The sequence below is a fragment of the Hyla sarda genome, chromosome 2, assembly GCF_029499605.1.
Source record: "Hyla sarda isolate aHylSar1 chromosome 2, aHylSar1.hap1, whole genome shotgun sequence".
Taxonomy (NCBI): domain Eukaryota; kingdom Metazoa; phylum Chordata; class Amphibia; order Anura; family Hylidae; genus Hyla; species Hyla sarda.
Window position 1 is genome coordinate 212220323 of NC_079190.1, and position 27641 is coordinate 212247963.

General features: G+C 40.3%; 1 long non-coding RNA gene across 2 annotated transcripts in view; it reads left to right on the forward strand.

Annotated features, from left to right (window-relative positions):
* The first annotated feature begins 1802 nt into the window (after positions 1-1802).
* LOC130355731 (uncharacterized) overlaps positions 1803-27641 on the forward strand; it is a 77872-nt gene continuing 52033 nt past the window's right edge. For both annotated transcript variants that reach the window (XR_008888642.1, XR_008888643.1), the window contains exons 1-2: positions 1803-1911; positions 14349-14461. This is a non-coding gene — a long non-coding RNA (uncharacterized LOC130355731). The remainder of the gene's footprint in view (positions 1912-14348; positions 14462-27641) is intronic.

The following is a 27641-nucleotide window of genomic DNA, read 5'->3' on the forward strand; positions in this document are numbered from 1 at the left end:
ACGGAACGCGTGGGGTCTTTAGGGGGGCACCTGCCATATTACTCCTCCATCTATTGTCCTCTACTACCAGTCCCCTGTGCTATATACTGAGGATATTCAGGTTGTATACATAATATTGGTGTTGTGGGGATAGGACTGTATTGATTTAACATTCTTGTTGTATGATAGGTTGATAACCTGAGTATTTGTGGAGGCAGGTGCCCTGGGTGGGGTTTCTCCCCTGCTTTTTGGTAGGGGGTTCCCCCCCCCCCCCTCGTTTGTGCAGTGGCCAATTGGGCCTTTTTTAATTGGTTTTAACTGTATTGTCTGCTTTTTGTACTATTTATATGTAATAAAGATATACTTTTTGGATTATAGTTATTTTGGGTGTGCATTATATTGCGTATCTCCCTTTCTTTTTGTGTAGTTATTGTTATTTGGTACGCTTAATAGCACCCCTCTGTGTATGATGCTGAGCCCGCCTGCTTTCTATATACAAACTGATTTTATTTAACAGCCAAAAAAGGTATTTTTTTTTTATTTGCACAACTGTCACACCTAATGTGATTTGCACTAGGGTGACACAATTTGCCCTGCAGGCAAAAAAAATGGCAACTGTGATGTGAACTGACAGTGACAACTGATTTTATTTAACAGCCAAAAAAGGTATTTTTTTTTAAATTTGCACAACTGTCACACCAAAAGGTGATTTGCACTAGTGGGACAATGAGCAAAAACGCTCGCCAGCGGAGTTCCCCTTTTAAGCAGTGGTCCCCAACCAGGGTGCCTCCAGCTGTTGCAAAACACACGGACTGATATATTTCAGCCCTTTGAATACTGTAGTAGTTAGTTGCTTTAAAGAAAAATAGCTTGCCAGCGGAGTTCCCCTTTTATGCAGTGGTCCCCAACCAGGGTGCCTCCAGCTGTTGCAAAACACACGGACTGATATATTTTAGCCCTTTGAATACTGTAGTAGTTAGTTGCTTGAAGGAACTTAAGTTTTATTCTGGAGTACCCCTTTTAACCAGCGGTTCCCTCCCAACCAGGGTGCCTCCAGCTGTTGCAAGACACACTGACTGATATCTTTCAGCCCTTTGAATACTGTAATAGTTAGTTGCTTGAAGGAACTTAAGTTTGATTCTGGATTACCCCTTTTAACCAGCGGTTCCCTCCCAACCAGGGTGCCTCCAGCTGTTTCAAGACACACTGACTGATATCTTTCAGCCCTTTGAATACTGTAATAGTTGCTTGAAGGAACTTAAGTTTGATTATGGAGTACCCCTTTTAACCAGCGGTTCCCTCCCAACCAGGGTGCCTTCAGCTGTTTCAAGACACACTGACTGATATCTTTCAGCCCTTTGAATACTGTAATAGTTGCTTGAAGGAACTTAAGTTTGATTCTGGAGTACCCCTTTTAACCAGCGATTCCCTCCCAACCAGGGTGCCTCCAGCTGTTGCAAGACACACGGACTGACATCTTTCAGCTCTAAAAAGGGCTTTTTTGGGTGCTGTCCTTAAAGCAGATGTTACACTAATGCTTTAGAAGTAAACTGGACCCTGAATACACCACCTAGCAGCAACCTAGCTTTCACTTTCCCTATACAGCAGGAGCAGCTTCTCTGACCCTCCACTTCCTAAGCCGGTTTAACTCCATCTTTCCCCTGCTCCATGACAGCACTAATAATGTATAAAATTAATTAATAAAAAAAAAAAAAATATATATATATATATATATATATATATATATATATACACTAACTAACACAAGCTAGAGGGCACTGCTGTGGGGAAAGACCAATCATGTCAGCATGTGCTGTGGAGGCTAGCATTCTGTCACTATAGCAACGCAGAGTCCTGATGCCTGTGGGTCCGGAGGTGCTGGGAACCAGGAAACCCGAAGTCACTCAATAGCATACATAGAAAGACAAAAAGGTACCCGCACTCACCACAAGGAAACAGCAGACCGACTTCTATGGCCTCTCAGACAGATCCGACTTCAGGCTGACAGCAGGGCGCTCAGAGTGGAGGCGACTGCCGGCAAAGTTTTGCACAGATCGCTCTTCTTCCGGCCTCATACGAGGCCGGAAGAAGCGCGACCTGTGCAAAACTTTACCATAGGTAATTATAAGGCAGTTACATCTGGTGACTCCCAGGTGACGTCTTCTCTAATTGGAGTTGTTTACTTTATTTTTTTCCTCAGCTCCCTGTAGGCCGTAGCCCTTTGTAGGTAGTACATGTAACAATCCTCTGTAGGTAGTAGCCTCTGTGATTAGCAGCCCTCTGTGGGTAGCAATTCACTGTAGGTAGCAGCCCTCTGTAGGTAGCCGCCCCTGTAGGTAGCAACCCTGTTTGGGTAGTAGCCCCCCCCCCACCAGCTGTAACATCACTATGACTACAATTCCTGTTATTTAACCTCATTGCACATGTGATTTGGTTACTAAAGCCAATACTATTGCTTAGCCCTGCTAACAAAGCTAATCACAAGTAGTGACCCTCCATAACCACTGATCAACACATCAGAGGAAATAGGGAGAAGTAGGGACCAGGACCTAACGGAACCATAACTGTGGGGATCAGGGGTTTATAAAAGATGTTTTTCAAAAGCCAGAATAATGTTTAAGCCCATCTGTACAGTTGGAATATATTCATAAAAGTATAACATTTAGACACTAATCAAAATGTTTCTTGTTGCATGAAAACCAAAGCACAAATCCAATTTTGCTAGTTGTGTGGTTTGTGAGATATATACAGATCCATTCTTTACAACAATTCTGAGGTGGCGTAGCTTAACAGGCTGTAGAAATGTTTAAGAAATGCTTATTTTTAATGTAGAGCACAGTGAGCCTCACAAGCACCCTTAAAATAGCTGCTACTGTTATAAAGTCTGTTATATCAAGCTCGCAGTAGCTTCTTTATGTTAAGTCACAGTTAGGCTTCTTTCACACTGCCGTTGCACCCCATCAGGAATGGCTCTCTTTTTTTTCTGAGTTTGACAACCATCATTTTGACAGGGCGCAACGGGCAACAGTAGGTCTGGATGGACCCCATGATAGTCAATGGGGTCCGTTGGGCGCAGATGTTTTTAAGCGGGAGTAGCGGGCGAAAAAGACGGCTACCCCAACGGCCGTCACTGTCCTAACGCAAATGTGACAGAATCCTTAATTGTATAAATAAAATAAAAAAATATGTGTGTGTGTGTATATATATATATATATATATATATATATATATATATATGAGAGAGACAGTGAAGGAAAAATTATTTGATCCCCTGTGCTGATTCTGTACATGTGCCCACTGACTAAGGAAGAGCTCCTAATCTCAGCTTGTTACCTATATAAAAGACACCTGTCCACAGAAGAAATCAGTCAGAATGTAAACTATCCACCATGGCCTAAAGATGACAAGGTTGGAGTGGATAACAGGACCATCTTCAAACAGCTTGATGTGAAGCATACTTGTGATTATATGCATATGGAAGAACCACAAAATTTACTGACAATCTCCCTGCAGCACCCACAAGGTCCCCTTGCTCAAGAACATGCACATGAATAGGCCCAACTGAAGTTTGACAATTTACCTTTGAATTATTCAGACCCCAGACACACCTTTACATGTGCTGTCTTGAACAGAGAGATCTTCCGGGCGCTCCAGGATTTCAGCCCTTCACGGTGTAGTATGTTTCCAATTGTTTCCTTTGTGACTATGGTCCTAGCAGCCCTGAGATCATCCTCCTGTGTAGTTCTGGCCTGATTCCTCACTGTTCTCATGACCACTGAATGTCCACGATCTGAGATCTTGCATGCAGCCTCTGAATGAGAGAGATTAACAGTTTCTGTTTTTTGCATTTGCAAATGACCCTTGTAACCCTTTCCAGGCTTGTGAAGGTCTACAATCTTGTCCCTGACATCCTTGGACAGCTCTTTGGTCTTGGCCTTTAAGAGAGTTCTCCTAATCCCAGCTTGTTACCTATATAAAATACATCTGGGAGTCACAAATCTAGCTAATTGATAGGGGACCAAATTCATAACTAATTTGAAAAGCATTTTGTTGTTGTTGTTGTTGTTCTGTCTCTTGCTGCTTAAATAAACCTACCATTAAAGTTATAGATAATTTATTTGTCAGTGGGCAAACAAACAAAATCAGCAGGGGATCAAATCATTTTCAGTGGAAAAAAAATTATATATATACATATATATATATATATATATATATATATATATATATATATATATACATATATATACTGTATACACAATGAAAATAAGCTTCTTGTTATAATTATTTTTATTTTATGGAACCTGTATTCTGTATTACATTCACACATCTCTGATGGAGGAACAACATGGGGTAAGCTTCTGTGCTCCTGTACGGTAATAGAGTGAGGCGTAGTTAAACAGCATAAAATTCCCTGCATCTCATAGACCATCACTCCATAGTTCTGTACATGAATAATATTAATGACAAACATGATACTGTATGGGCTACGTATGTATAACAACAATGCCCTTTATCTGAATTTATAATGCATGGTCTGTGGGTATTTATCCTTTTGTCTTATTGAGGTTCCTCATCTTCTCCTACTGTGTTGCATCTGGCTAGCTGCCTGTCTGCTTTTTACCTATTGATTTATGTTCAGCAGTGATTCTTCCCTACTGACTGGCGCACACAGTTTGATGATGTTATGAAGTGGGAGCTGAACTAGATCACTGGCTCTAATCTCACCCAGAAAATACATTGTGTTCTGTCATTTCCAGATTTCAGAACAACGTTGCATCAATTTCGATGAGACTGTCAGTGTGCGGTGAAATGCCAGCGCACAGTAAATTATATTAATGATTTTTATCTTTCTGCCTGTATGTTCATTCCACTTTGTGATAAGTTATGAGTTGGAGAAATTCTTATTTCTGTCCGCGCTGATACTCTATTGTTCTCTAGTATATATTGTTGTAATAATGAATGTATCACGGTAGCATCTTGTGCAGTGAAGACCTAAATGTTTCCTTCCACTTCATCACAAGTCAAGTTTCCGCTATGATAGCCAATAAAAAGAACAGGGGTAGAAAAACCATTACGAAGAATGGGAAAACCATTACTATTAATCCATTACCCTGTGTGTTTGATGGAACATATGCAGTCACACGGGAAGAAGCAATGGCGGAACATATTAATTAGATGAGGTAAATCACACGGGAGAAAGAGATGCATAGCAATATATCTTAAGTAAAAGTGATATATTGGAAGGTATAGATAATTGAAATGCTACTAAGAATAGTATAAAACCTTAATATATATACAGTATGTATCCTTCAATATATAATATATAAAAAAAGCTAACCAATAGTTGGCAGAAGGTTAGAGTGAAATTGGAATCGACCTTTGATTATTTCCATTGCCTTCTAATAGAATTAGACAGCTTATCATGGTGAAGCAGCAAGGAACAGTTCCACTATATCATCAAATTGATGCATGGTGGAATGTTTTTCCCTTTTTTAACTTTAGATCAAGTCATTATAATTTGAAAATGAAAAAAAATCCAGAGAAAATCCAGTAAAATGGGTCATAATGAAGCTAAAGATATGTTGTATTGCCTGCAAACATACCGAATATATAGGAAAGTATACACACTATACTAAACTATAAATACTTATGAAACAGGAAGGAATGAAGTTTATGTGACATTAAAAGTTATCAAAGGAAACCTTCTGTACAGTAAGGTTATGGATTAGAAAAGCCAAAATAAATTGATAACCATTAATTTGGCCAGAATCAATAGGACTAGATTGGACATGTTGAGAGCATACTGAAAGATCATTATCTACGTCGATTTTTTTTAACCACGTAAGAAACTGTTAAAGTAAGTGACAGACTGTACCTGCAAGAAAATATCAGCAACACTGTGGATACTGATACATTTCTATAGAAAATGAAATGCTCACGTAAGAAAAGTCATATGAGATGAAATGAAAATGATTAGAATAGTATGTAACTCACGTGTAGAGGCCGCACATCCACAATTTGTATTACGATCCACTTGCTTCTCAGCATAATTTCAAAAACTGACAGGTTGTTAGTATACATTTTGATCAACACGTACAAGCCCACTCACCACGTCAAGGTCACCTTTGTACAAGTTGTGAATGTGCGGCCATGTTTCTGTTTCTCTATATGGTTAAATCATCAGAATAGTATTTGCATAGGTTTGTGAAGATTTGGCCTTGGCAGTTTTAGGTTTCCCCAAGGAGAAATGTTTCAATACAATGGTTGTGGCACAGTGGCAGAGTGGCACTGTTCACTTCATACCACTGTGCTCTGTTAAATTAAAAATACAAATTAAAAACTAATTACAGTGAAATCCCCCTTCGAGAACGCCCCCTCCATTATAGACTGCTTTTTACTTCGATCGATTTTCGTTCCATTTTAGTCTATGGAAGCTGCCCCTCTTCAAGCAGACTACCCTTGTATCCTACAAAAGACCACTTTTTAGAGCAAACTTTTCTGCAGGAACCCCCTTGATAAGACCACATATTGGAATTATATGCACTCCGAACCATCTCAATGCATATGTGCATTATGTCACATCACAAAGGAGTAGGAGGCTTGATAAAGACATCAAGGGGGAAATACTGCAAGAACCATGCCACATCACTGAAGCTAAGAGAGCAGGAGCATTTTCAGCACCAGAGAGTGTAACTGCATAGGAAAATGAAGGCTCTCAGAGATGGAGAGTGAGGCCCTCATCATGATGCAGAGAGAGATGTTTGGGACAAATATTAGAGGGAAACACAGCAGGAACGAGGGCCAAGCAGGAGACCAGGAATGAGATGGGGAGTCATGCATGGGACTAGGAATGAGGGAGAAGCCATGAGGATGACAAAGAGAGAGAGAGAGAGGAGAGCCATGCTATGGTCAAGGTAGGGGATGGGAAGCTATGCTGAGGATTAGGAATCAAACAGGCAGCCATGTTGGGGTATTGGTATGAGATGGGGAGCCATGCTAGGGATTAAGACTGAGATGAGAAACCATACTGGGGATCAGGACTGAGAAAGGAAAACTTTTTTCAGACAAGGAATAGGATGTGAAACAAGGGATAGGATGTCTGATCGCTGGGGCCTGCCGCTGGTACCCCCCAGCAATCTCTGTGCAGCACCTGCATTCTATGCGGTGCTGCTGCTCCAGTCTCAGAAACCTCTGTGTTTCCGGGACTGGAGACGTGACATCACACCTCACCCCCTCCATTCATGTCTTGTTCATGTCCTTTGGATAGAGAATAAGATGTCTTTGGCCAGAATACCCCTTTAAACCTGTGCAGAGGAAAAATTGAGCAATTGCCCATACCAACCAACCAGATTGCTTATTTTTTTTACAGAGGACTTAAAAAATAAATAAAATAAAAAAGTGAACTAATGGTTGTTATGGAAAACTGATTTCCTCTGCACAGGTTTTGATAAATCTCTTCCATGATGCTTAGAATTGAGCACAAAACGTTCAGTCTTGGTTTCCTTAGAATTTTGTTTCTAGCAGTCTTACAGTCGGAGGGGATTTTCTATTTTTGCAAACTCCAGATGGGCTTTCCTGTATCCTTTTCTAAGGAGACACTTCATTCTGGCCACTCTGCTATGAAGCCTGATCAACCCAACTCAATTAAGGTGAAGAAACATCAAAAAAATTATTAGGAGAAAATTGGGGCCCCCAGGGCTAAATTTCATTTTTCAGGTTATTGTCATAGCAAAGGGACTGAATAATGTCCATGCAAACTTTTAGTTTTTCCTTTTTAATACTTAATAAAATGAAAAAACTGACAGTCTCTTTTCATATGCTCATTATGGGGTACTGAGGGCAAAATGATGGGGGGAACTTGAAGTTTTTATTTTTTTATTTTAGTCCACAACATAACACAATGTTGAAAAAAGTGAAAAGGGTTTGAAAACTTTTCAAATACAAATGCATTGTATGTGGCATGCATTGCAAAATGGCAAGAGTTTTCTTTTAATAGAGCATGTGGTGTCCAAGTAAAGCATTTTCTGATGCCACAGCGAGTAGTTGTGTGGCTGAGGTATAATAGGTTGTCTAGATATTGTGAATTGTAGGTACTGAATAGTGTGGAATTTTTTTCTTCCAATAATAATGTATTGTATATTGTATATGTTGGAAATGTATTTTCTGTCTTACACCACTAGTCCCAAGCATTAAATAAGGTTTACAGCATGCAGAGGTTTAATGTAGCATTTCATTGTATTTCATGTACAGCTGAATTATTCATTTGGTCACGTGCCATCTCCTAGCCAATAGATGCAGGAGAAAGCCCCAAATCCACTCTACACACCTGGGGGAAAAGGGTAGACCTAAACTTGTTCTAGTAAGTCAGGGCTTAGCCTTTGCCAGAGCCACATGTTGTGTTCCTAAGTCCTGCTTACGAAAAGGAGACTAAAGTATAGTGAGCCTAGGTAATGCTACTGTCAGGCATATCTCCTTGATATAGGCCACAAGTCTCCTGCTAAAGAGTTGCTGTTCCTACTTCAAGTTCCAATCTGGCTGCAAAGGTACCGTCTACAGTCTTTAGTATTATTAGCCTCAAGAGGGATTTCTTCAAGAAAAGGTAAAGCTGAACTAAAGCCCTTCTGCCTTTAACAATATTTTTATTGACCTCTGATCAGACCAGTGCCTGCCTGTCTGCCAGTCATGTCATAGATTGCCACTTAAAGAGTGAGTAAAGAAGAGTCTTTTATATTACATTACACCATGATTTTCTACCCGTGAGGATCCTAGTAATGGAGTTTCCATTGTATGGACTTGAGAGATAGAGAGCCTTTAACACTTACACATATCTGCAGAGAGTATTGTTCCACTTACACATGCTAAAGCACTAAAGATTTATTTTTGCAACTTATCTTCAAAATAAGTATAATTCCAAGGGCCAGTGACCAAATCATCATTCTCCTGTCTCCTAAGCTATACTATCAAAGCTGTGTTTCAAGAGACTGTGTATTTTCTGGAATTGTGAAAGGTGTTGAGTAACATTACAAGTTGTTTACTGGAATCCAGAGTTCTTATTCCTGAGCTTTATATGTGGGAACAGCTTTATTTAGAAACAAAAGGTTGTGGTTCACAGGGAAACATTGGGTTAACACCACTCAGCTACATGACATAAAATCAGGGACTACTATCCTTATCATAACCCACAACATCATCTCTAGTGCACACTATGAGCACATGACATATGAACACAAAAAAAAACACAGTACAAGATATATATATATAAATATATATATATATATATATATATATATATATATATATATGAACCAGAACAAGGCGCAACACTCCAACAACAACTGTGATTTTATTTTCTCATGTGGGCATTACAACGTTTCAACTCCTCCTGGAGCCATTTTCAAGCAACGTTGTAATGCCCACATGAGAGAATAAAATCACAGTTGTTATTGGAGTGCAGCACCTTGTTCTGGTTCTTGTAAATGGATGGATTTTTGGTCCTTTTGAATCGCTGGCACCATTTGCACCTTCAGTGGATAAGTAGTGCTGCATTTTTTCCTGTTTTACTATATATATATATATATATATATATATATATATATATATATATATATGCACAACAATGCACAACAATGCCACACCCGCAACTGCTCCTTAGTCCGTGCTGCGGACACACCGGTACCGCCTCCGGCTCTCACAAATTTCAGCAAAGAAAATAGTCCGGCACAGAACTATTATTTGCAGTTAAGAACTCTGAACTTTATTTCAGCATAACGCAGTACACAGGATAACCTGACGCGTTTCGCACCGGAGTGCTTAGTCGTAGCTCTTAGGACCTACGACTAAGCACTCCGGTGTGAAACGCGTCAGGTTATCCTGTGTACTGCGTTATACTGAAATAAAGTTCAGAGTTCTTAACTGCAAATAATAGTTCTGTGCCGGACTATCTTCTTTGCTGATATATATATATATATATATATATATATATATATATATACACACACCGTATTTATCGGCGTATAACACGCACTTTTTAGGCAAACATTTTTAGCCTAAAGTCTATGTGCGTGTTATATGCCGATACACCCCCAGGATAGGCAGGGGGAGAGAAGCCATCGCTGCTCACTTCTCTCCCCCTACCTTTCCTGGGGTCTAGAGCCCTGCTGCCGGCCCTTCTCTCCCCCTGGCTATCGGCGCAGCTGCCCGTTCTGTCCCCCTGACTATCGGTGCCGGCGCCCCATAGCCGGCGCCGATAGCCAGGGGGAGAGAAGCGGCGCTGCTTCAGGCCTCCGGCGTGCGTCCCCTGCGTTGTTGCTATGCGCTGCACGGCGTGGCGCATGACGTCAGTGCGCCGCGCCGTGCATAGCAACGACGCAGGGGACGCACGCCGGAGGCCTGAAGCAGCGCGGACCCGACCCCGGCAACAGGTAATTATGCCACCGGGGATGGGGGGAGGCAACGGGGCAGCGGCGCCGGCAATGGGTGCCGCTGCCCCTTCTCTCCCCCTGGCTGTCGGCGCCGCTTCTCTCCCCCTGGCTATTGGCGCCGGCACCGATAGTCAGGGGGACAGAACGGGCGGCGGCGCCGATAGCCAGGGGGAGAGAAGGGCCGGCAGCAGGGCTCTAGACCCCAGGAAAGGCAGGGGGAGAGAAGCGGGCAGCGACGGCCTCTCTCCCCCTGCCTTTCCTGGGGGTGTATCGGGGTATACACGCGCACACACGCACCCTCATTTTACCATGGATATTTGGGTAAAAAACTTTTTTTACCCAAATATCCTTGGTAAAATGAGGGTGCGTGTTATAGGCCGGTGCCTGGTATACCCCGATAAATACGGTATATATATATATATATATATATATATATGTAATAGTTCTGTGCATAATGACCAATATTTACAATGTCACTTGTCAACTATTTGTCCCTAAATAAGCTTTTGCTATAGGCACAAGGAAAGTGTTGAAATGTTATATATGTGAACTAAAGGATGAGTGTTAATTCACAACAAATTTAGGCTAGTTTTACACTAATGTAATATGGATGCATTTATGTGTCAGTAGTATGGTCGCAAGTCCTGGCCTGACCGCAGTTGTTCATACAGCTGTCTGTTGGTGTCCTCAGACTTGCTGTCAAGCATGGACTTGTCTTCATACTAAGGATGTAAACATGCATATCTATTGGGCTATTGTGAAACTGGCCAAGCATTGTTACTTAGATAAAAAATTAGGGAATAGAAATATAAATGCACTCAGATGACATTGTAAAATGCGAGGGTTTTGCTGCCACATGAAGGCAAGCCAACACAATCACTGTTTGTTTCTGAGAACTCCATTTGTACCAGATCATGTGGATTTTATCAAAAGAGGTTTGCACACTGTAATAAAGCTCCCGAAAATTAAATAAAAAAATGGAGACCTTGAATTCATGGATAATAATTTATGCATGCATTGCAATTCAGAGAGAGGGCTTTGAATTAAAAAGATTAATGACTAAATACCAACCTTCACATTGTATATGAATGTATTTAGACATATATTTACCCGTAAATAAACAGCATTAACTATATGCTGAGAAGTATTTTATTAGAAGCCAGATCACAGGCAATATTCTAATCCATTCACCCATTTCTGCCTCATACTGCTTTAATGGTGTGGTGTAATAGTATTTATATGATCCTTACTTATGATACTATAATAATTAACTGACAATCTGCTTCTTTATTATTGCACGCTAAAGGCAGCAATTTCCAGCGTTTTTACACATACCAAATGTTTCATTTCCTTTAAAAAATAAGGACACACATAATGAAATGGCACAATTTAAGAACCAGCAAGCACTGAATATTGCATTTTATATCAGCTTACTGTTAACATAATTGACTGGCAGACATAGTTGCATCGATGATCTGATGTTACCATGTCAAAAATAAATGGAGCAAGTGAAAACTTCAATTCAGTGAAAAGGATGTCAGAAGTTGTTGTCACAGCACAGTTAGAACACTATGGAGGCCCATATACTTCTTCTTTACATAAGAAAACAACACTATATGCACAAGCAGCAGGACCCCTCCTAAAGGAAATGTATTGCCTTTAAGGGGTACTCCTTTCCAGCCCATATCTCCAGGGAAGATATTTTGTGAGATTGTATTGTTTTTTTTTATTGATTTATGTTATTTATGCCTTTGTATGATTAATATGCTGTAAATAGGGCTGTTGTACCTTTAAGAGAGAACTGCAGAGGTGCCATGTAAACTGCTGTGGCCAATAGGGATCTCCTGCATAGGGTTTAGTTAGTCTGGCTAGACTGGGAGGAGTCCGTTGTGGTCTGAGATGAGAGGAGAGAGGACCAGAGAGAGAGAGAGAGAGAGAGAGAAAGTGGAGTGCAGTACAGAGTGAAGAGAGGAGTCGTGGTCGAGTCTGAGAAAAAGTCAAAGTTCTACATGGGAGCAAAAACACTACTTACAGGTGTTCAGCCACTCAGGCCAACTCAAAGTCCAAGTTGCATGAAGAAGTAGCTAAAGTGCCCACAGTGGCTCTGTATCATAAGTCCAGGAACAAGAATAGACAGCCTCAGGCAGCTCCGGTCCAAAATTTTTAGTCCAAGCCTGGCGGTAAACTAATTCCGTGGATGCACTGTTGAGAGTCTCAAGTCAGTGTCAGTTGTCTCAAAAGTCTTATGTCAAGTTGTATGAAAGGGGAAAGTACTACAAGTCACAGAGTGCCCAGACAATTCACTACTGACTACCTCTGTAACTCTTTGTTCTGCCCTGCTGTTGAAAGATTTTATTGCCTTGGTTGTAACATCTGCCTCCAACTTTCTTCAGTAAACTCCTCAGTGGCTTTCCGTAAACTTGCCTCTGGTGTCTTTATTGCCCAGCGCCTGGCCCAGGAGAACTGCTTCATCTTGAAGTGTGATGAGTTACATTTCTGGTATCACTGACTTTTATCTGTCAGTCGCTGCATTCAACAGTACACTACAGCACTCCATTAGCCAGCCCATCACACATCTATGTAGTACATGTTCTGCCATTCATTTGAATGCATTTTTCCCTACTGCTACTGCTGTATGGGATTTGTATTGACACATAACAGATAGTTTCCAAAGTTTTCTTCAGAAAGCATACCTGCCATTTCAGGTAATATTTTAGGATAAGTTGTCATGTATGTACATGAGGAATAGCACCATTTCTGACCATAATAATAGTATTTTTTTTTACATATTTCTGCTCTCTAATTTTAAGTTGTTCTGGAGCTAGTGGTTGAAGACCAACTGGTATAATGTCCTGGATACACTGCATAAACACAGAAAAGGGTTTCCTGCAATATATAGATAGCAGCAAAAGACAGCAGCAGCATGCAGGACAATAAAAAGCAGTGCTGGTCAGTCAAAGCCATAAATCAAGCATTAGGATTATATCTAACACTCACCACAATCACCTGTAACTTCTTTGTGTCTCTCCCAAGCCACTCCCCACCTCTCCCTACCCCTCCCCTCTATAAAGACTTCTTTTGATAGCTGTTACCTGATACTTTAGTGAGGTGATCAGTTTTGAAACAGAACTGAGCAGTTTACGATGGAAGGAGGAGCAGAAAAGGAGCATGAGTGGAGAAATAATTATAATAAAATATATTACAAAGTTTCTTCTATTAACTTGCATTATTGATGTATTCAAAGTTTGTCAAAAGGACAGTGCCCACTTAAACTGGACCTATAATGCACAGAAAAAAGGGTTAACTTCATTTTAAAGGGGAACTCCGGTGTAAACCAGTAGAAAACATTTATTTTTTCAAATCAACTGGTGTCTGAAAGCTAAACAGATCTTAATCCCTCCAGTACTTATTAGCTGCTGTCTAAAACAGAGAACTTTGTGAGTTTCTTTTCTGTCTGACAACAGTGCCCTCTGCTGACACCTCTGTCCATGTCAGGAACTGTCCAGATTAGAATCATATCCCCATAGAAAACCTCTCCTGCTCTGGACAGTTCCTGACACGGACAGAGGTGTCAGTAGAGAGCTCACAGCAGCTGATAAGTACTAGAAGGGTTAAGATTTTTTAATAGAAGTGATTTACAAATATGTTTAACTTTCTTGCACCAGTTGATTTGAAAACATTTTTTTTCCCACCGGAGTTGCCCTTTAAGAAATGGGTTCTTAAAATGAAAATAATGCTAGATGCTGCATTAAAGGATATTCCAGTGTCATAAAATCATATGCTAATACGATATGTACCGTTGCAATATTTACTTATATCAGAGGAAGTACTGGACGTCCGGAATAGGGTTATTGCTGAAAAGCAGCCAGAAATGCTTATTACTGACCATAAGTATATATTGCAAATATCTTATGTTTATGTGTTTTTAACATATAATTTTCTTGACAGTGGAGAACCCCTTTAACAAGTGTACAGCAGGACCCACTTACCGAAAGTGCAGGGATCGGTTCTGGTGCATACAATAAATGGATCTACAGACCCCACATCCTTCATACAGGAGGGTAAGCAAAAAAGAAAGAACAGACAGAGATGGTGCTCTGATAGTTCCGTTTAACTTTTAACAGTAGGGTATGTGTAATGAAACAGAAAAAAGCCGCTCACCTTTGCCAGTTGTGCAAAATGCAAGCACAACACTGGGAATCGCTTTAGTTAGGTTGTGGCCAGGTCTGGTAGCCGCCGGTCATCGGTACCGCTGGTAGCGGTCAGGATAACAGCTGAATGCAGGTTGCGGGGATCCCTGGCAGGGGATGATCCCAAAGCTGACTTGCAGTTCAGCGCTCCACCAAAGAGGCAGAAATCAGTTCTCGTATGCGGCATGCTGTGATAACTTTTTATTCACCTTAGTATGTATTAGACATGGGTAATCGCAGTTGCACAGATAGCTAGATGCTCAGGACAATGCATTTTGAATGGGGATTCCTCTCTTCGTCAAGTCAGCTATCTAATTGTGAAGTGTGGCTATATATATATAGTGGAGGAGACTTCTGTATTTTCTAATTTTGGTTGGTCTGTAAGGTCACTGGGAGCCAGCTGTGACGTTAGCCTACGTGACCTCTGGGAGGTTTTTATTTATTTATTCATTTTAACCTATGTTGTGACTATAACATTGCTAAATTCTGCCCATAGGCATCAATGGGCCATTGTGGTCTATGGCTAAGTTCTCTGTGCCTTGCTGTAAGCTAAGCCTCTGAGTGCTTGGCTAGGCTTCTATGGGAGACCTGGAGTGTACAGTGCTTGAATGCATCTCTGGAATTAACTTTATTTGTGGGTGACTGCAAAGGTCAGTAGGTTAGGTGGGTGGTGGCTTGGGGAAGTAATTAATTTGTGGTTCCCTTAGAGCATTGAGTTAAAGATGATTGACAGTGAAGCTGAATAGAGGTATGAATTTTTTTTTAATTCATAATAATATAATATAGATTTTGTGTTGATAATATGAAAAAATATATATAAATATAAATAATTGTTTTAGGTATGGGGGGTTAGGGCATGGGATGATTATGTGGGTTGTGTTGTTTGGTTGGGGTATGGTATGGGGGAGGGAGAAAGGGGTGAATGGCAGAGTGGGGTTACATTATGAGTTCAGTTGTATCCTTTAGACCTTGGGGTTGGAGTGTCCCAAGACGGTAGATCTAATACATCTCGCGTTTTTTTTAGGTATGTGAACCTGTCATATCTGTGGTCTGAGATATGGTCTATGGGGCAAATCGTGATGGGATTTGTTACATCCGGATGTTTTTCTGAGCAATGTCTTGATAAGCTGTGGAAGGGAAATTTCCATTTGATATTATTTCTGATTGCAGATGCAGGTGATTAGGTAAATAACAAAGCTGGATTCACAGTTCAGAGAAAATTTGATATTGAAAGTTTCTTTGGTCTTTTTGCTTTGTCTTTTTGTTTGTAAATGTTTTTTGGTTATGGTTTATGGCGGTGCAGCAATGGCATCACTTTGTTCCACATTTGTAGGCTCCTTTTGTTTTTTTTGCTTATGGTTGTGTTATTGCTGGTTGTATGGCACCTCAGCCTACTGGGGGCTGGGTCGGTTTTGAGTATATGCTAGTGTTTCTGAAGGACAGAACAGATTGCATTGTGGGAAGAATTGTAGGTGGTGATGAAGTTGAGTCTCATTTTTTTGTCAGAAGTTTAGGGTTTTTCATTTCTTTCGGTTCTGTTTTTTGGATTTAAACAGTCTTCCTGTGTCATTGCTTTGTTTTTTTTAGGCTTCGTCCAGAATGCTTTTGGGGTAGCCTTTGGCTATGAACCAATTTTGGAGGGTTTTTGCTTGAGTGCGTAAGGTAATGTCGGATGTGCAATTTTTTCGAATTTGTTTATATTGACTGTAAGGTATGTTTGTTTTCCATTTTTTCTAATGTCCACTGTTGAATGATAAGTAGCTATTAGAGTCAACATTTTTTAAATGGGTAGCGGTAACAATAATGTTGTTTTCGTGATAGATTACGAGGTCCAAAAAATAAATTTTATTGTTGGATGCGTTGAAGGTGAGTGTGATACCCCGTTGAAGGTGAGTGTGATACCCCAGTCGTTGGTATTGATGGTGGTGATAAATTTGTTGATTAGATGTGGTGGTCCATTTCAGAACAGGAAAACATCATCTATGTAGTGGTGGTATAGTGATACATGTTGGTGGAACAGCGGTTGTGAAGTGATGTATGTTTTTTTTGAAAGCGCTCATTACCAAATTTTATGTACAATGGTGCCACTTGTGTGCCCATTGCGGTCCCTCATGTCTAGGAGGCACCGTCATATGTGAAGTAGTTTTAATTGAGTATAATTTGTAGGCAGTCAAGTAGAAATTGTCTTTGTTTTGGAGGGATCTTATTCCATGGTGAGTTTGATGCAGTTTAGACCTATGTCATGTTTGATGTTTAAATACAGGAAGGAAACCACAAACATTCTAATGTAACCACAAACTACATTAATTACTTCCCCAAGCCATCACCCACTTAACCTGCTGACCTTTGCAGTCACCCACAATTAATAAATAAAAAAAAAACTCATAGAGGTCACGGAGGCTGACGTCCCAGCCGGCCACGAGTGACCTCACAGACCTGCCAAAATTTGAAAATATAGAAGTCCCCTCCACTGTATATATAGCCACACTTCAGAATTAGATAGCGGACTTGACGAAGATAGGAATCCCCTTTCAAAACACATTGTCCTGAGCACCCAGCTATTTGTGAAGCTGTGATTACCCATGTATAATATATACTACGGTGAAAAAAAAGTTATCACAGCAACCGCATACGTGAACTGATTTCTGCATCTCCAGAGGAGCGCTGAACCGCAATTCAGCTTTGGAACCATCCCCCGCCAGGGATCCCCGCGACCTGCATCCAGCCACATCCTTCATTGGCATACATTGGACATACACTGTGTAGAAGAAGCCTTCCTCTTAAAGAGCAAGCAGTAGCGGAGGAATTATTCCAGAGAAATTAATCCATAAGTGGAGAAAACCATGTAGTATTTTCTGTTCTCTAGGACCTTTATTTTTGTGCATTATATATATTTTTTTTACATTATAAAAAAGGAAGGCCATAAAGAAAAAAATAATCCCTTTCTCTTTTTATTGTTTTTCATGCATTTGGCCGAGTCTTCTGGCCCTGGATGTTGAGCTCTATTGGTGTTACCGTATGATTTACATATCTGTTCAAAAAAATGTAACATTTGCTTGGAAGCCAGTTCTCTAGACCATAACCCAACCAATGGATCTGGAATCTGTGGAATGCCTGCTTTAAAACAAATGACATTTTGTCCCAGATTGTAAGAATTCATACAGAGAATTAGGGAAATAGTGGCAGGTCTTCACACTCTGCAATGCCAGAATATATATAGCCTTATTAGTGTATTTTATTATTGTCTTCTTCCCTTTGACATTTTATGTAATTGATATTGTTAAGATGCCTGGGTTTCCAGCAGCCTGCTTTCAACACAAACCCTTGGCAGGGACATGTATAAATCAATCCAAACAGGATACATTTGGGTGAATGTTGTAAATACTGTAGATAGCTGATATAAAATACACGCTCTTGCAGTGATATAATGTATCTGCACCAGCCTTCTCAAAGATAAAAAAAAAACACATTTAAATTGCAAGGACATTTACTCCCCATAATTTTTCCACAATAATCAACATCTTCGGTTGCAGACACACAGAGTTTTGTTAAAGTTTTATTGCATTAATGCAGTGACATGTCAGTAACCTGGACTATACAAATTTTATTCTACATAGTGCTGGCTGGGTCATACTTACATATCTTTGGCACAAATTGTCAAACTGGTCTGTCAGCTCTGTCTTTTTCTGATTTTTGACAGGACCCATGCCAAGTTTATTTTTTATTCACGTATATGATCGGAGACATTTCCCCTTAAAGGGGTACTCCGCCCCTAGCTTCTTATCCCCTATCCAAAGGATAGGGGATAAGATGTCAGATCGCAGGGGGGTCCCGCCTCTGGGGACCCCCGGAATCTCCACTGCAGCACCCCGCTATCATTAATGCACAGAGCAAACTCGCTCTGTGCGTAATGATGGGCAATACAGGAGCCAGAGCATTGTGACATCATGGCTCTACCCCCTCGTGATGTCACGGCCCCCCCTCAATTCAAGTCTATGGGAGGGGGCGTGGCGGCCATCCTTTGGATAGGGGATAAGATGCTAGGGGGCAGAGTACCCCTTTAAGGACTCAGACCATTTGGGCCTTAAGGACTCAGACAATTTTATTTTTACTTTTTCCTTTTTTCCTCCTCACCTTCTAAAAATCATAACTCTTTTATATTTTCATCCACAGACTAGTATGGGGGCTGGTTTTTTGTGCAACCAGTTGCCCTTTGTAATAACATCACTCATTTTACCATAAAATGTATGGCGCGACCAAAAAGATACTATTTGTGTGGGGAAATTGAGGAGAAAACCGCAGGAGACTATTTATAGCAATCATTTATGCATAGGACATAGCACTGATCAGTGTTATCGGTCATCTTCTGCTCTGGTCTGCTCGATCTCAGACCAGAGCAGAAGACCCGTGGAAGGCAGCAGAGGCAGGTGAGGGGACCTCCGTCTGCTATTCTGGATGATCGGATGTCCGCGGAGCACTGCGGGTGATCCGATTATCCATTTTAGTGCAGATGCCGTGATCTGTATTGATCGTGGATGTCGACCAATACCGGCAGGTCCATGGCTGCTATCAGCAGCCAGGACCTGCCGTGCATGACCCGAGCATCGCTTTGATGCTCGCAGTCATGAATAGGACATAAATGTAAGTCCTGGTGCGTTACGTACTACTGCACCAGGACGTACATTTACGTCCTGCATTGTTAAGGGGTTAAAGGGGTACTCCGGTGGAAAACATTCCTTTTAAATCAACTGGTGCCAGAAAGCTAAACAGATTTGTAAATTACTTCTATAAAAAATAAAAACGTAATCCTACCAGTACTTATCAGCTGCTGTATAATACAGAGGAAGTTATTTTCATTTTTTTCCACCGGAGTACCCCTTTAAAATTATTCACCTATTTAGTCAACATGGCTTTACAGGAAACCTATCACATTTGATCTGAACAGGTTAATATACTGTGTAGTTTTGTTTTGTGTGAATAGATTGAGTTTAACTTGGAATGTATTGATTTAAAGCTCTTGAGCCTAGTACTGTGGTGGGATTTAAATATTTCACAACAGGTTCCCTATTTGGTATACCGGACTTCTGTGGTGTAGCACCTCGCAGAAAATAATTTTGATTATAATAATCAAGTATACCTACTGCTAAGTAAGTAGTAAGTACTAATGATGTTTTTTTTACCACATGAACCTACATCTCCCAGTATGATCTAAGCAGTGGTAAGGGTATGCATGGCCCATGCTGCACCTCTAGGAGTTGTTAGGGACAGTAATCCTCTGGTCTATCCTCTGGTCTTATTGTGGTCTCTGTGCTGACTGAGAGGCTGCTGTCGTGAATCACTGCATAAACTGGTACAGCTATAAGCAGATGTGCCATTTAGGAGCATGGGCAAGCTTTTGACACCTAGCTTTTCCATGCTCCTGGGTAGTATACCTGTTCATACTAGCTGAGCTATTACAAGCAAATATGCCTTTCAGGAGCATAGACATTTTATATTGTAATTTATTTTAGCACCACAAAGTAATAATGATAGTAAAAAGTAAACCAGACCCCCATCAAAGTATACTTTTGAGCTAAACTCTACCCTAATACCAATTACACTATCTTTTCTAATTTGCCATAGCAATCTTCCCCTGACTATATAAGTGTTTACAGTGCAGTTACATTGGGTGACTCCCAGGTGACGTATTTTCTAATTGGAGTCGTTCAATTCCCTTATTCTTCTTCTTCCAGCCTAGACTGTCACAATGATTGTTTTCAGCCATGATTTGTCTCATCAAAATCTGCCAAACATTTAAGGCTCTGCACTTTTACCAGTACCTATAGTGCCCCAAACAGTAATAATGCCCCATACAAAAGTATGTGAACATTAACTTTTATATGTCTGCAGACAGTTCCTTTTATCTACATTCACTGACTCCTGTGCAAAGGATCATGGTGACCAGGCGGTAAACTGATGAAAAAAAATTCAAAGAAGGATACAGCATACAATAATACTGCCTCCCTTGATGTCCCACACAGTAGAGTGGGTAGATAAGTGGGTTGGGGAATAATAGGTAGGTACCCCATTAACTAGTTAGGTCACTTTAGTGAGTAGGCTACTACTATAGGCTACTACACCTATCTTACCCCACTCTAATGATCAGACATTGACTACTACACTCATACTACTCCACTCTAGTGTTCAGACATAGGCTACTACACCTATCCTATCCCACTCTAATGATCAAATGATCAGACATTGACTACTACACCTATCCTACCCCACTCTAGTGTTCAGCCATAGGCTACTACACCTATCCTACCCCACTCTAGTGCTCAGTCCTAGACTACTACACCTATCCTACCCCACTCTAGTGCTCAGTCCTAGACTACTACACCTATCCTACCCCACTCTAGTGCTCAGTCCTAGACTACTACACCTATTTTATCAAACTCTAATGATCAGCCATAGACTACTATACCTAACTTATTCCTACCCTACTTTTATGATCAGCTACAGACTACTACACCTATCCTACTCCACCATCCCCACCCCTCCCAGATCTATGCCATTCACTCCACATTTACCAGACTCACTCTTGTCTTGCCTGGCAGCTGTCACACTGCCTCACAGGGGCTGAGGGGGACCCAGGGGAGATGGCTGCTATCAGGAGGAGAAACAGTAGCTGCAGTAAGTTTGGGATACAGGCGTAGGGCAAAGCAAATTTGGGACATAGAAGAGGGCTGAGACACTAGAAGATGCACACAGCAGTGGAGCACCAAAAATGCACTTTACTGCACGGCAAGAGGAGGAGCCAGTGGCAGCTCAAGCATTGGGTTGGGCACTAGAGGCAGTACAGCACAGAAGTCCTTGCTGCCTAACGATTTGGCTTCACAGGGGATACACAATGCCATGCTATGCCACCTCAAGTGGGAGGTCAAAGCCTTGCTATAGACAACGACAGGTGGCAGGAGCTGTGGCGTTCAGATTTAGCGGACCTAGTAGGTGCTTTAATTCAATGATTGGCATCACTGGGCTCATGGGCTCAGAGAAAGAGGATTTAAATCAATAAGTTAAAGAGGAATTCCAAATGCCAGGAGTTATCCCCTCCAATCATTCACAAGATAATTCTCCTCCAACGGTTGGACCGTAACCAATCAACATATTATTTCCAATCATGTGGACTGGAGATTTTTTATGGAGTTGAAAAAGTTCCTCCAGCACTATTATATGGCCACAAAACACAATGGTCCAGATTTATCAAAGTGTGTGAGGGTAATAAAGTGGAGTGATTTTCCCACAGCGACCAATCACAGCTCCGCTTTCACTTTACCCGAGCCCGTCAGCTGAGCTGTGATTGGTTGCTGTGGGAAAATCACTCCACTTTATTACCCTCACACAGTTTGATTAATCTGGGCCAATATATTGAACATGACAGATTCAACATTTACCTTAATGTAAAATGATCATGATGTATCTTTCTGTACATCTAATTAATCTCTATGAGGCTTAAACTCCAAAGCCAAAATGCTTGTCTGCATCACCCATAATCAGTTCTACCATTATCATTTTTTCTACAGGAATGTTTTTTTTTATTATACGACTCTGGATGATGGATTGAAAAGCTGATGCAAACCGAGGTAAACTGATGTCAGTTTCTCATCAAGCATTCAATCAGTTTTGATCAGTCACAGAGCAAAAAAAAACATACTGTAAAGACATCCAAGTGTGAACCCAGCCTGAGAGCATGCTGTGCTTTTTTAACCAATGCATGACCTAGATGTGGCATTTTTGTGTTTTTTCTCATTGACTCCAATAGCAAAAATACAACACCAAGAGACCTATGTCAACATTCTTTTTTTTTTTTTAGAACATACATTTTTATTGGTCAAGGCAAATATAATTACAAATATATAAATTATAGCAAAGTAATATATACAGTACATAAAGTAAGCAGATAACCTAGATCATTCTACCATTATTGTTTTTTTTTTGTTTTTTTTAGCTCAGGGAGTGTGAATGTTTTACATTGACGGGCATGTATGGCTAATACACAAACCCTGACTGTATACTGATTGCTCAACTCAATCCATAGGGTTGATAAATCCCCATGTTCCATCCACCAAGCATCTATTCTAACCTAACTACTAACCTTAAGAACCAGGCCCATTATGGCCTTAAAGGAGTACTCCTGTGGAAACCTTTTTTTTTTTTAAATCAACTGGTGCCAGAAAGTTAAACAGATTTGTAACTCACTTCTATTCAAAAATCTTAATCCTTCCAGTACTTTTTAGGGGCTGTATACTAAAGAGAAATTCAAAAAAGAAATGCATTTCCTCTGATGTCATGACCACAGTGCTCTCTGCTGACCTCTGCTGTCCATTTTAGGAACTGTCCAGAGCAGAAGAAAATCCCCATAGCAAACATATGCTGCTCTGGACAGTTCCTAAAATGGACAGCAGAGGACAGCAGAGAACACTGTGGTCATGACATCAGAGGAAATGCATTTCTTTTTTGGATTTCTCTTTAGTATACAGCCCCTAAAAAGTACTGGAAGGATTAAGATTTTTTTTTTTTTAATAGAAGTGATTTACAAATCTGTTTAACTTTCTGGCACCAGTTGATTAAAAAAAAAAAGTTTTCCATGGGAGTACCCCTTTAACCCCTTAACGACGCAGGACGTATATTTACGTCCTGCGCCAGCTCGTCCGATCGACGAATGACTGCTCTGTCAGGAGCAGTCAAGCGCCGATAATGCTGATCACAGGCGTGTTAATACACGCCAGTGATCAGCATAGGAGATCAGTGTGTGCAGTGTTATAGGTCCCTATGGGACCTATAACACTGCAAAAAAAAAGTAAAAAAAGGTGTTAATAAAGGTCATTTAACCCCTTCCCTAATAAAAGTTTGAATCACCCCCCTTTTCCCATAAAAAAAATAAAACAGTGTAAAAAAAATAAATAAATAAACATATGTGGTATCGCCGCTTGCGTAAATGTCCGAACTATAAAAATATATAATTAATTAAACCGCACGGTCAATGGCGTACGCGCAAAAAAAATTCCAAAGTCCAAAAAAGCGTATTTTGGTCACTTTTTATACCATTAAAAAAATGAATAAAAAGTGATCAAAAAGTCCGATCAAAAATCATACCGATAAAAACTTCAGATCACGGCGCAAAAAATGAGTCCTCATACCACCCTGTAAATGGAAAAATAAAAAAGTTATAGGGGTCAGAAGATGACATTTTTAAACGTATAAATTTTCCTGCATGTAGTTATGATTTTTTCCAGAAGTGCGACAAAATCAAACCTATATAAGTAGGGTATTATTTTAACTGTATGGACCTACAGAATAATGATAAGGTGTAATTTTTACCGAAATATGCACTGCGTAGAAACGGAAGCCCCCAAAAGTTACAAAATGGCGTTTTTTTCCGATTTTGTCGCACAATGATTTTTTTTCCGTTCCGCAGTGCATTTTTGGGTAAAATGTCACTGCAAAGTAGAATTGGCTACGCAAAAAATAAGCCATAATATAGATTTTTAGGTGGAAAATTGAAAGGGTTATGATTTTTAAAAGGTAAGGAGGAAAAAACGAAAGTGCAAAAACGGAAAAACCCTGAGTCCTTAAGGGGTTAAGGACCAGACCAATTTTATTTTTGCATTTTCATGTTTTCCTCCTCACCTTCTAAAAATCATAACTCTCTTATATTTCCATCCACAGACCCATATGAGGGCTTGTTATTTGTGTCACCATTTGTACTTTGTAATTACATCACTTATTTTACCATAAAATGTACAACGCAACCAAACAAATATTATTTATGTGGAAAAATTGAAAAGAAAACCGCAATTTAGCAAACTTTGGAAGGTTTTGTTTTCACGCTGTACACTTTCTGGTAAAAATGACATGTTTTCTTTATTTTGTGGGTCAATATGATTAAAATGATACCCATGTTATATGCTGTTCTATAATTGTACCGCTTAAAAAAAAATCTCAAACCATTTTAACAAAATTAGTATGTTTGAAATTGCCCTATTTTGACCACCTATAACTTTCTAATTTTTCCGGATATGGGGCGATATGAGGGCTCATTTTTTGTGCCATGATCTTTAGTTTTTATCAGTACCAGTTTTGCTCAGGTTTTACTTTTTATAAATTTTTTATTCATTTTTTGGGGAATAAAATGTGACAAAAATGCAGCAATTTTTGACTTTAAAAAAAAAAATTTATGTTTACGCCATTCACTGTACGGGATATTTAACAATATGTTTTAATAGTTCAGACTTTTACAAATGCGGCTATACCAAATATGTGTATTAATCATTTTTTTACGCTTTTTTGTGGGTAAAATGGGAAAAACGGACGTTTTACTTTTTTATTGGGGGAGGGGATTCTTCAATTTTTTTAAAACTTTTTTTTACATTTTTTATGCCCCCATAGGGGACTATTCATAGCAATCATTTGATTGCTAATACTGTTCAGTGCTATGTATACGATATAGCACTGATCAGTATTATCAGTGATCTTCTGCTCTGGTCTGCTCGATCTCAGACAGGAGCAGAAGACCCCAGGAGCTAGCCAGAGCCAGATGAGGGGACCTCCGGCTGCCATGCTGGATGATCTGATCCCCGCGGCAGAGCTGCGGGTAATCCGATCATCCATTCAAAGTACTGTACTGCCGCAGATGCCATGATCTGTATTGATCACGGCATCTGAGGGGTTAATGGCAGACATCCGCGTGATCGCGGATGTCTGCCATTACCGGCGGGTCGCTGGCTGCTGATAGCAGCCAGAACCTGCCGCGCATGACACGAGCACCGCTCCGGTGCTCGCGATCATGGCGGCGCGTAAATTTGTCATGGTGCGTTAAGTACCACGTCACCATGAGGTACATTTACGTCCATTTTTATTAAGGGGTTAAAGGAAAACTATAGTGAAAATTTTTTCTTTATCCCTGTGCCCGGGCTGAAAAAATACATTTTTTTTACTCACTATGTTCCCCAGTTTTGCCGATATTGGCGTCCCAGTCCTCCGTTGCTGGTCTACTTCCTGGGGATGGTGAGTCATACTGCGATCAGTGTATCGCCGGCCTCATCGATGTCCTGCCTTGGTCAGTTGTAGGCTGAGCGCAGTGTCATGTAAGGAGCCTAGGCCCTGCCTTCTCTCTGCTGCCCATGTTCATTACATGACACTTCGCTCAGCCTATCGCCAGCCATCACTGCGGCCAGTGGTACACTGAGAGCAGTATGACTCACCGTCTCCAGGAAGCAGGAAGAAGACCAGCACCGGGAACCCAGGATGCCGATATCAGCGGAATGTAGGAAGGAGAGTTAAAGATTATTATTTTTTTCCCGTTTTTGCAGCCAGGGCACAGGGCTAAAGGAAAATGTTTTACTACAGTTTTCCTTTAATATATTCAAAACAGGATGACTGTGAATTCAGGAGTTTGTCCGGCGCAGAGAGGAACCATCAGGAAGCCAAATAAAATCAATGGATTTATTAAATGCAACGCATTTCGCTGCGCATGCGCAGCTTCATCAGGCATAACAAGAGAAGGCTGGTAACAGGTATATATACCCCCAGGAGTTAACCATTAGAGTGCTTTTTGAAAAAGTTGTTACATAAAATTACATGTATACATATGAATATGACAATATGTAAAAAACAAGTAATAGATATAAATAGACAAACGACAATCACAAAAATAAAACAATAATGTAGGAAAACAATAAAATTGCATTAAACATATGATTATCGCATGTGGTGTGAATATACCCCACATGCGACTCAAGCAATCACACCACTTGGTCACCGGTGCGGCATTCAACAACGCACATTGGATATTGTTTCAAAATATATAGTATAGAAAAAAAGGGCATATGGACCTATAAGCTACCATATGTATTAGTTCAGAAAGCAAAAATGTAATTATATATGGCTGCACTATCCATATGGGCAGTAACAGTATAAAAATAAAATGAACAGTGCGGTATTACATACCGCAACTGGCCCGATAGCGACATGTGAATACTATTTAAAAAAGTGGAAAAAGAAAAGGAAATAAAATAGAGTAACTAGTGCGGTATTGAATACAGCACCCGGCCAAGACGCGAGGTGTGAACACTCTTAGAAGGATGACAACATATTATAGAATCAACCTTTGCAAACAGCAGACTATAATAAACATACAGAAATTTCTGCATACAAAAAAGAAAAAAAGGAAGGGAGAGAAGAGAGGAGAACCTGAATACTAGGGCATAGATAATAATGAGTAGAAAGAGACAAGATAAATAAAATATAACAGAAGGCATACCTATAAACCAATATAAATGAACAAGTGAGAAATGAAGAGACAATATCCTGAATAGGACGCTCCAGGATGAACAGCACAGAAGGAACAACTCAAAAACAGGTACTTTAGAGATTAATCTATTGAGAAAAATGTGATATGTAATAGTATTCACATGTCGCTAACATACACCCCCACTAACAAGATCTGCTGATCCCGCACATGAGGCGCCTTCCTAGATTTAATATATTCAGGACAGGAGAACCATGGATAATCTAGAGGTCAATATTTAGGCCTACATTTTTAAATCTGTTTAAATCAGATATTTTTAAATCTACAAAATCAGGCGTAATTTACCTAGTAAGATAGGTAGGGTCCTTTCCCAGTTCCGGGAAAGACAATCACCAGAGCTTTACGCATTCCTGGACAGATTGATCCACTGACAGCAGAAAAACTAATAGTGGACAACTTGAGGCACTAAACATTTTACAATATTTTTTGTTGGAACTATTTACTATATCTGCCACTAATGTTTTCAGGGATGCTATCTATGTGGCACATTTTTTTAGGTTTCACTATAGTTATGAATGCACTATATGTTATGTACAGTATTTAGGAGCATTGTGCCACAAAACAGTTATAGTAATAGGGAAACTCATGCATCAATAAGCACAGAGCTGGTGGTATCAGCAGGATAGTGAGTTAGTGTAGTTTGCTAATAGGTAGGAAGGATGCTGAAAAAGAGAGAAACAAAAGATGTCTGGCCGGCAAACT